This window comes from Papaver somniferum, chromosome 1 (assembly GCF_003573695.1).
Source record: "Papaver somniferum cultivar HN1 chromosome 1, ASM357369v1, whole genome shotgun sequence".
In the NCBI taxonomy this organism is placed as follows: domain Eukaryota; kingdom Viridiplantae; phylum Streptophyta; class Magnoliopsida; order Ranunculales; family Papaveraceae; genus Papaver; species Papaver somniferum.
This window is the reverse complement of record NC_039358.1, coordinates 14,295,267-14,305,214: the sequence shown is the minus strand read 5'-3', so window position 1 is coordinate 14,305,214 and position 9,948 is coordinate 14,295,267. Positions and strand designations below refer to the sequence as shown.

General features: G+C 37.1%; 1 long non-coding RNA gene across 1 annotated transcript; it reads right to left on the bottom strand.

Moving 5' to 3' along the window:
* Window positions 1–2,053: 2,053 nt before the first annotated feature.
* Window positions 2,054–5,082, bottom strand: LOC113279579. Its single transcript, XR_003325671.1, has 2 exons — window positions 4,798–5,082; window positions 2,054–2,409 (listed from the first exon to the last, which is right to left on the bottom strand). It is a non-coding gene; the product is annotated as an uncharacterized LOC113279579 (long non-coding RNA).
* Between the last annotated feature and the right edge of the window lie 4,866 nt (window positions 5,083–9,948).

Sequence of the window (9,948 nt, the reverse complement as noted above, 5' to 3'; positions counted from 1 at the left end):
TATGGCAGAGTTCAGTTTCTAAATAATGACAGTCAAGGTATTCCTTACCCCCAAACCTAAACTAAACTTTATCCTCAATGTTTCTAATGATAAACGGATTTAAAACTGTACATACCAGGAGAAACATGTTTAGTTTAAGAAAAAGGAAAGAGATTACCCGATTTGACGAAAGAAAGAATCGAACTCCATTATTCACGGCTAGAATCCAACATTTTTCAGCTGAGAGTCACATTGGATTAGCACATTTATATACAAAAGGAACATAAGATTTAACTAAGAAATTACCTACTGGATTATATACAAGAAAATTTCACCGTACACCAAGAATCTAAAGATTTGAGGATCAACCCAAAAGACGAAACATAGAGATTTTAACAGCTTCACACAATTATAATATGACAAAAATGCAAGTGAGGCTGCAAAACAAGATGAGCTACCCCCAAACCTGGATTTTACACTAGATATACTATTGGATACAAAATCTCGCAGTTTTGGAGGTTCATCATGCACAAGGTCTAACTCAAAATGAACTTTGCTAGGGTCGGGCAGACATGCATATTCCAACTGTGGCTTCTTAAAGGTGTTGTATTTAGATGCAAGATAGTCCAAGAGGACTTGGGAAGCACACACTTCCAATCCTAGATTAGGTATTCTCAGAAAAGTAGGTTTGACAACTTTGTTACAAACCAAATCTAGGTTGGATGTAAGGCCATCGGCTGTGACTTATGCAGGAAGATAGGCACATCATTATTAGCCACATCAATATCTCCTAAGTCATCTGCAAGTGTCATAGGATGCTCACAGTCATCACACAAATAAGAATCATCAACATATTTATTCTCATGCATCGACAAATCAGGAGAAACATCACATGTATATGGAATACTAGAAGAAACATCATTCATGAAGGTCGAGGCAGAGAAGCCTAATGTATTTGAACCCAAAGGTTCCACACTATTTTCAGCAGAGAGATGTTCTTCTAACATAACATCATCATCATCATAACAAGGATGCCATTCCCTATTCAAAACTACAGTGTCTCTAGTCCACTCATTTACCTCTAGATTAGGTTCATGTTCAATATCACTAGCATGAGTAGGGCTATAAACACTATTTTCAATATTACCTCATTAGGAATAGCAAACATCTCATCATGAAATTCCTCCCTTCCCTCATTTTGTATATGAAGCAAAATCTTATCTAAATATGCATGAATTCGTCTCATGGAGGGAGAGTCTTCAACAGATTGATACATGGGTGCATGGTCGTTAGGGTCTATAAAATACGGATCGCAACCTTCGAAAGGTTGATTATGGTTCCAATAACTACCAGCATCTTAATATGTGGGCATTTCATACCTTGGATTTTCATGGTATCCTCTAGACTGCCTAAAATCATGCAAAATATAACAATTCTCAACAGGATGGTTTAAGCTACCACATAAGGTACAAGCATAGATTTCAGGTTGCCTAGGTGAATTAGATTTGACAGATTTCTCATGTGATTGCATTTCTAAAGCGGTGATTCGATCTTCTAACTGATCAAAAAGTGATTGTGTGAGTGAGGCACTAGTAAAATGTTCATTTTCTCTCTGTGGAGGATGATACATGTGTGCATAGTTATTAGGGTTCATGTATTGAGGCTCAGGACTATGAAAATGTCCATAATAATCCCTATAACTATTGACAACATGGTCTGTGGGAGGCTCATAACACGGAGTATGCCCGTAAGAAAGTTCTCTAATGGATTTGTTCGAATCCCCAGTTGCAGACCAAAATCCTGACATGATTAAGCCCACAATCTAGGTAACTATGTTACAAAGCCCACTATTTGGTTTTGATGGGTTTGGATTTTCGAAATTTGGTTTTTTGTGGGTTTGGAACAAAAAAATTGTGAGCAGAGCCCAACTAACGAGTTGAAATCAGTAAGATAGGACCAGCTAATGGGTTAACGAGTACACGGCCCAAGCCCTGAGGAACGAGGCCCAGCTGGATATTTGGTTTTTGGGCTCTCAGTTAGCCAAAGAACGGGGCCCACTTGGGCTTTGAAGATGTTTTTCAAATTTAGTTTGGGTCAAGCCCACAGTTCAGAAACTCAGTTTTACAAATGGGTTCAAGCCTACAACTCAGAAGCAAGTTTTAACTTGGGTTCTCGAAGTTTAAGAAACAGAATTTGCTACAAGGCCAGAATTTGTAATGGGAGAATACGATACCCCAAACCCAGTGAACTGGGTTGTCTGCTTAGCTGGGTAAGCTTCAGCCCACAACCGAAGCTCTCCAATCTCCTCCTTGGCCTTCACAACACCACAGATAGCACCACAAGCTACAAGACCTGCTGCTCTCCCTTCCAGCCTTGGCCTGGATCAACAGCAGCACCTAGTTCAGTAGCACCACAGCAGGTACCTGGTACCTGCTAACTCAGAAAGAGTTTCAGTTTCCAGAGTAGAACAGTTTAAACAATTGAGAAGAGATTATGCAAATGTCTAAGGTGATGCAGTTAAGAACTATGCTAAGAATGCAGGGTATGAAAAGCTACAGGGGAAGAAAAGCTTTTACAGGATCCTAAATGACTAACTTACTGATGGATATCTACAAGTGGATGTAGGCCTTCAAACTGTTGAACTAGCTATGTCTGAATAGGTTAACACTAATTATGACTAACATGACATGGGTATGACAACACACTGATGCAGGTGACTAAAACTGAAAAATCTTTACTAGATGCAATTAGCTCAAGATAGTTGTGGCAATGATGCAGCTAACCTAAAAATAAGATGCAGACAGAACTGAATGATGCAGGTGCAGGCAATGATGCAATTTATGCTGAATGGGATAAAATTTACAACTTACAGTTAATTGGATGTAGAATATGCAAGAAAAACTAAAAGTACATCTACAGCTGCAGATGATGAGAACAGAAAGTTTGATATGGAACAAATTATGCTAAGTTACACTACAAGACTACAGCAGTAACAGATACATAGATGATGGACTGATAATGGATTGATAATGGAGTGAAATCACAGATGAGAGTGCAGTCACAGTTGTGCAGAATGACTACTGAATAACTACAGCCACAGAACAAGAATATGGAATTATATGCGCATGTTACAGCTACAAGGTACAGATGATCTGAGAGTATGCAGAGATGCAAATATGCAGTGAAGCTAACTTATGCTAATGATGCAGAATATACAGATGGATTAAACATAAACAGTTAACTACAATGAAAGGTTACAGATTATAATGGCAGAGAAGCACTAACTTAACAGGATGCACTTATAGACAATGATATTGCTAGAATGCTTAACTGAAATCAAATGCAGGAATGCAATGAGAATCTACAGCTAAAGTGCTACAGAACTGAGCTATGAATGCAACAGCAGGCCACAGATTTGTAGTAATCCAATGAACTGAGAAAGAAAAGCAAGAACAAAAGCTAACAAATATGCTAAAGAAACTTACAAAGTTATGCTAATGATGCACTAAGTTAACACTACAGCTAACACTACAGGTAACACTACAAAGTTACAAAGCTAACTTGAAAGAGGTACACTAAATTATACTAACGATGCAGGTAATAGACAGATTAATACTACAACTAACACTAATCTAACACAAATATACAAGGTTACTGTTTGCTAAGTATGCAAATGATGCAGAACTACACAGTTGCAGTGGTATGCTACAGAAAAAATTAAACTATGAAAACTATGTGATATGGCAGGTGGTACTAAGATGCAAATGGCAGAAGTTACACTAAGTCACAAAGTGCAGAAACTAAAAGTCAAAAATTACAGCTAAAGATACAAAACTAAGTTACACTAAGTTACAGCTAAACTACAGAGAAGCTAAGTTACACAGCAGGTTGAAAACAGAAAAGCAAGTGCAAGAAAATTCTTTTCAACTACACAGCAGCCAAGTCCCCGGCAGCGGCGCCAAAAACTTGGTAGGCTAAAGAATGTTGCCTACAATGATAACTGCAAGTGCACAGTGTCGTGAGTAGTATGTGTGTGCAGGTGCAGGTCGAACCACAGAGACTTGGAGGGTGCTAGTTGAAGCTAAGGTCTTACTTTACTGATTGTAAGCTGAACAAAAGAGTTTTGGTTGTGTTGACACACAACTGAAATGTTGGCAGTGACTTAAAGCTTTGTAACAGAGCTAAGTAAACAATGCAGAGATGTTAAGCAAAAGTAAGAGAGTGCTAAAGCTTTGAATTCACATATAACTCCCAGCTAAAGCACAATGGTTCCTATTGTTCTTGTCCCTTTGGTATCAGACAGGGATGACAAGTTCTAGCTTGCATTTGTTTCAGGGTTCATATTGATAGACTAATTGGAATGACATCTAGAGTTCTCTACTCCTAGAATTAGTTGGCTAATTAAAGGTCTACTCAATACAAGCCTAAAGCCTAGATGCTTCCAATTATCTTAAGCATGATAAAACACAAGACACAATTATAACCAAGAATGCAGTAGCATGAGATGTTAAGGCTTCATCAACACCTTAGCAGGTAACACTTAGAACATACTGAAACTAACTGATAACTGAATTTGAAAATGCATTATAACAGTGGACTGAAATTGAAGGTAAATTCTACACAGAACCTTAACAGTGGAGGGCACTGGCTATTCCATGCCTCCTGGGTTGTGATCTGGCTAATCCAGGCATATCTTTAACATACACACCACACATCTATTTATACAATTCAATTTAGGGTTTACAATTTCCCAAATTCCAAAACAGCACAGTAGAATTAGGGTTTGCCAAAATTATGAGATGATGGGACAATTCTTACCCATAATGTGTGATACTGCTCCACTCCATCCTCCTATCCATGCTCGAACTCTAGCTTCATAGCCATCAACCTAGTTCATCACTTTTACACGCCAACAGTGAGAAGAAGGGTGTGAAATCGATGAACTCGACTGATAGTTAGTGGGGAAGGTCAGTGGTGATGATGGGTTTTGGTTGTTGGGTGATATAGGGTGGTTATGGCAGGTGGAGTGGTTGCGGAAGAGGTGGTGGCGATGGCAGGGAGTAGTTTGCAGAGGTGAGGGAGAGAAGACGAAGGAGAAGTCGATGGAAAAGAATTGGGGAGTGTTTGGTTTCGATTAGGGTATAGGGTTAGGTGTTGTAGTGTGTGTCGGGATCAACAAGTTTGATGTCCAGCAAAGATGAGGCGTCGGATTATCAATTCTAGATTGAATCTAACGGCAATATGAAGGAAAGCTTAGACCGACCGTTGGATTCTTGATACAACAATTCTAACGATCCAGATGAGAGTTAGTGCTATGATGTTGGACAGGATCTTCAAGATTTGATGTACCGTGATGATATGACCGTTGGATGATATGATGGATCCAATCTGACGGCTCAAATGAAAATGGGTGTGGATATGGAAAATGGGTTTGGGTAAGGGAGTTGGCCTTTGGAAATGTTATGCCCGCAACTTCTTTAAGAACAAATCTTCCTTTCAAGCCCACTTCTAAATGTCCGGCTCTTGCAAACATCATTCTGCGCTGCCTTTCTGCTGGAGTCATTACCGTTTCTTTGCTCTTTTCGCTCAAAAATTCTTCTAGGCTTTATTTAGAACCTAAAAATACAAAATTAAACAGTTTTAAGTATTTTTCCTGAAAACAACGAAAACACAGAATATATGATAAAATGGAGAGTTAGCGCACAAAAGATGAGTTAAATGCCAATAAAAAGGTGCAGATATATACAATATTTGGCACTCATCAATACCACAAACACAAACTTATCAGGTTTATCGTTTTTGCCTGCTCTGATACCAATTGAAAAAGTGGGGGTCTAAAAACCACACCAAATATTTCGCTAGACAATCTGTATGGACTAACTCCAATATAATTCCGAGAGAATCAACTAGACAGTCAGGCAATCAAGGAAATATATCCAAGAGTTATATCTCTATTTCTCAATTCAATCTGCAATCGAACAGATAGGAATCTATGAGCCTGATTGATATGAGAAATAACTTGGATGGTACCGAAGAACAATATCCATGTTCCAATCAATTCCTATCTAACAAGCAAGATCAGATTTACCAATTAATTGATCTACGCACAACCTATGATATTTCAATTATATAAACAAATATAATGCGGAAAAGAAATAACACAGACACCAGAAATTTTGTTAACGAGGAAACCACAAATGCAGAAAAACTCTGGGACCTAGTCCAGACTTGAACACCATACTGTATTAAGCTGCTACAGACACTAGCCTACTACAAGTTAACTTCGGACTAGAATGTAGTTGAGATCTAACCAATCTCACACTGATCAAGGTACAGTCGCGTTCCTTACGCCTCTGAATCCCAGCAGGATTCTATGCACTTGATCTCCTTAGCTGATCTCACCCACAACCAAGAGTTGCTACAACCCAAAGTTGAAGACTTATAAACAAATTTGTCTCCCACAGATAAGTCTATTCTGATAGATAAATCTGTATCCCACAGAAATACCTATGAAGTTTTGTTCCGTCTTAAAATAAATCAAGGTGCACATAAACCAATTGATAATCCGGTCTTACAACACCGAGTGAATCCTAGAAATATCAATCACCTCACAATAATTTAACTATATGGTGGTATAACAAGTTATTGTGGAATCACAAAGAATTAGACTTAAGATTTTTGTGATTACTTTTCATATCTTACCTATCGGAGATGAATCTCGAGCAAATCTTAGAGAAGGTAGTACTCAATACGATAGAATATGTAAGATCAGAATGCGCAACTAAAGAGAGAATAGTTGGATCTTGCTTCAGAATTCCAATGAAGTCTTCAAGTCGTTAACCTACAAGGTTTTGGAAAAGCCTAGGCTAAAGGAGAATCGACTCTAGTAAGCAACCAGTATCATACAGAAGTGTGGGGATTAGGTTTTCCAGTTGCTAGAGTTCTCCCTTATATAGCTTTCAAATCAGGTTTACTTACAATCAAAGCTAGGTTAGCTTATTAACAAAGCATTCAATATTCATCTTTAGATGAAAACCCGATTTAAGATTCAAGCTAAGTTTGCTTAAAAACAAAGCAATATCTCACCACTGTTAGATGGTCTTAGCTTGTTACACACAAATGAAATATACTTATATTTGGATATGGGTGACCATACTTAAATGTGTATATTGAATTGGCTCATGAACAGTTAACTGAAGTTAGCCATATGGACACTCTCTTTTTAACCATATTCATCTAACACATCTAGATTAACTATGATGATAAATAAATCATGAAAGACAATCAAATGAATCTAATTGTGTTTCTCATAGAGTTGTTCAGTTGTATATTCTCATAAAAGTATATAAGATCAGAATGCGCAACTAAAGACAAAATAGTTGGATCTTGCTTCAGAATTCCAATGAAGTCTTCAAGTCGTTAACCTACAAGGTTTTGGAAAAGCCTAGGCTAAAGGAGAATCGACTCTAGTATGCAACCATTATCATACAGAAGTGTGGGGATTAGGTTTTCCAGTTGCTAGAGTTCTCCCTTATATAGCTTTCAAATCAGGTTTACTTACAATCAAAGCTAGGTTAGCTTATTAACAAAGCATTCAATATTCATCTTTAGATGAAAACCCGATTTAAGATTCAAGCTAAGTTTGCTTAAAAACAAAGCAATATCTCACCACTGTTAGATGGTCTTAGCTTGTTACACACAAATGAAATGTACTTATATTTGGATATGGGTGACCATACCTAAACGTGTATATTGAATTGGCTCATGAACAGTTAACTGAAGTTAGCCATATGGACACTCTCTTTTTAACCATATTCATCTAACACATGTAGATTAACTATGATGATAAATAAATCATGAAAGACAATCAAATGAATCTAATTGTGTTTCTCATAGAGTTGTTCAGTTGTATATTCTCATAAAAGTATATAAGATCAGAATGCGCAACTAAAGAGAAAATAGTTGGATCTTGCTTCAGAATTCCAATGAAGTCTTCAAGTCGTTAACCTACAAGGTTTTGGAAAAGCCTAGGCTAAAGGAGAATCGACTCTAGTACGCAACCATTATCATACAGAAGTGTGGGGATTAGGTTTTCCAGTTGCTAGAGTTCTTCCTTATATAGCTTTCAAATCAGGTTTACTTACAATCAAAGCTAGGTTAGCTTATTAACAAAGCATTCAATATTCATCTTTAGATGAAAACCCGATTTAAGATTCAAGCTAAGTTTGCTTAAAAACAAAGCAATATCTCACCACTGTTAGATGGTCTTAGCTTGTTACACACAAATGAAATGTACTTATATTTGGATATGGGTGACCATACCTAAACGTGTATATTGAATTGGCTCATGAACAGTTAACTGAAGTTAGCCATATGGACACTCTCTTTTTAACCATATTCATCTAACACATGTAGATTAACTATGATGATAAATAAATCATGAAAGACAATCAAATGAATCTAATTGTGTTTCTCATAGAGTTGTTCAGTTGTATATTCTCATAAAAGTATATAAGATCAGAATGCGCAACTAAAGACAAAATAGTTGGATCTTGCTTCAGAATTCCAATGAAGTCTTCAAGTCGTTAACCTACAAGGTTTTGGAAAAGCCTAGACTAAAGGAGAATCGACTCTAGTACGCAACCAGTATCATACAGAAGTGTGGGGATTAGGTTTTCCAGTTGATAGAGTTCTCCCTTATATAGCTTTCAAATCAGGTTTACTTACAATCAAAGCTAGGTTAGCTTATTAACAAAGCATTCAATATTCACCTTTAGATGAAAATCCGATTTAAGATTCAAGCTAAGTTTGCTTAAAAACAAAGCAATATCTCACCACTGTTAGATGGTCTTAGCTTGTTACACAGAAATGAAATATACTTATATTTGGATATGGGTGACCATACCTAAACGTGTATATTGAATTGGCTCATGAACAGTTAACTGAAGTTAGCCATATGGACACTCTCTTTTTAACCATATTCATCTCACACATCTAGATTAACTATGATGATAAATCAATCATGAAAGACAATCAAATGAATCTAATTGTGTTTCTCATAGAGTTGTTCAGTTGTATATTCTCATAAAAGTATATAAGAAACAATCGAATCAAAATCGGTTTGATTTATGATTGTTAACACAACATCTAGTACATGTACATTGTGACCCAACATTGTACACGTTTGAGTTTGTTATTTTTGGAATCCCTTGTGTATTAGGAAATTGTCTTTAGTTAGGAAACTTGTTAACTTGAAGCTCAATATACTCATGTGTATATATATGTGTTGAGTCTTTATGTATATCATTAAGTTAATAATCAATAACAAAAGTTCTGTTCAAAGTATGTTCTTCTCTTTTTCTACGTTAACTTAAACCTAAGTTAGTTTTATCTTGGTATCATTAGGTTAGCCGATCCTCTTCAATCATGTCTACAGAATCATCCTCTATTTCCGTTGTTATCAACTCTGGTATGTCCTCTCTGCAGTTTTCCCTACCTCATCATATCATTACCGTGAAACTGGATGAAACCAATTACTCGTTGTGGCGCGCTCAGTTTCTACCGTATCTCCAAGGTCACGATCTTGATGGTCACATCACTGGCACTTCATCTTGTCCAGCGCTTCCTGTTGATGGCGCAGGTCCTACACCAGCGTTTCTCTCTTGGATTAAACAAGATAAAATCATCGTAAGTTGGCTATTCTCTTCGCTTACACCTTCTGTTTTTCGACACGTTCATCGTCTTACCATAGCCAAATAAATATGGAGTTCTCTCGAATCCTTGTATGCTTCCAAGTCTGATGCTCAAATCCACCATCTTCACTGTGAGCTGCGTGCACTTAAGAAAGGATCTCAAACCATGCGATCATATATTGATCATGCTCGAGACTTGGTTGATAGTATTGTTGCTGCCAACACCACTGTTACATATAAGGAATTTCTTCATTGTCTTTTAGCTGGTTTAGACAGT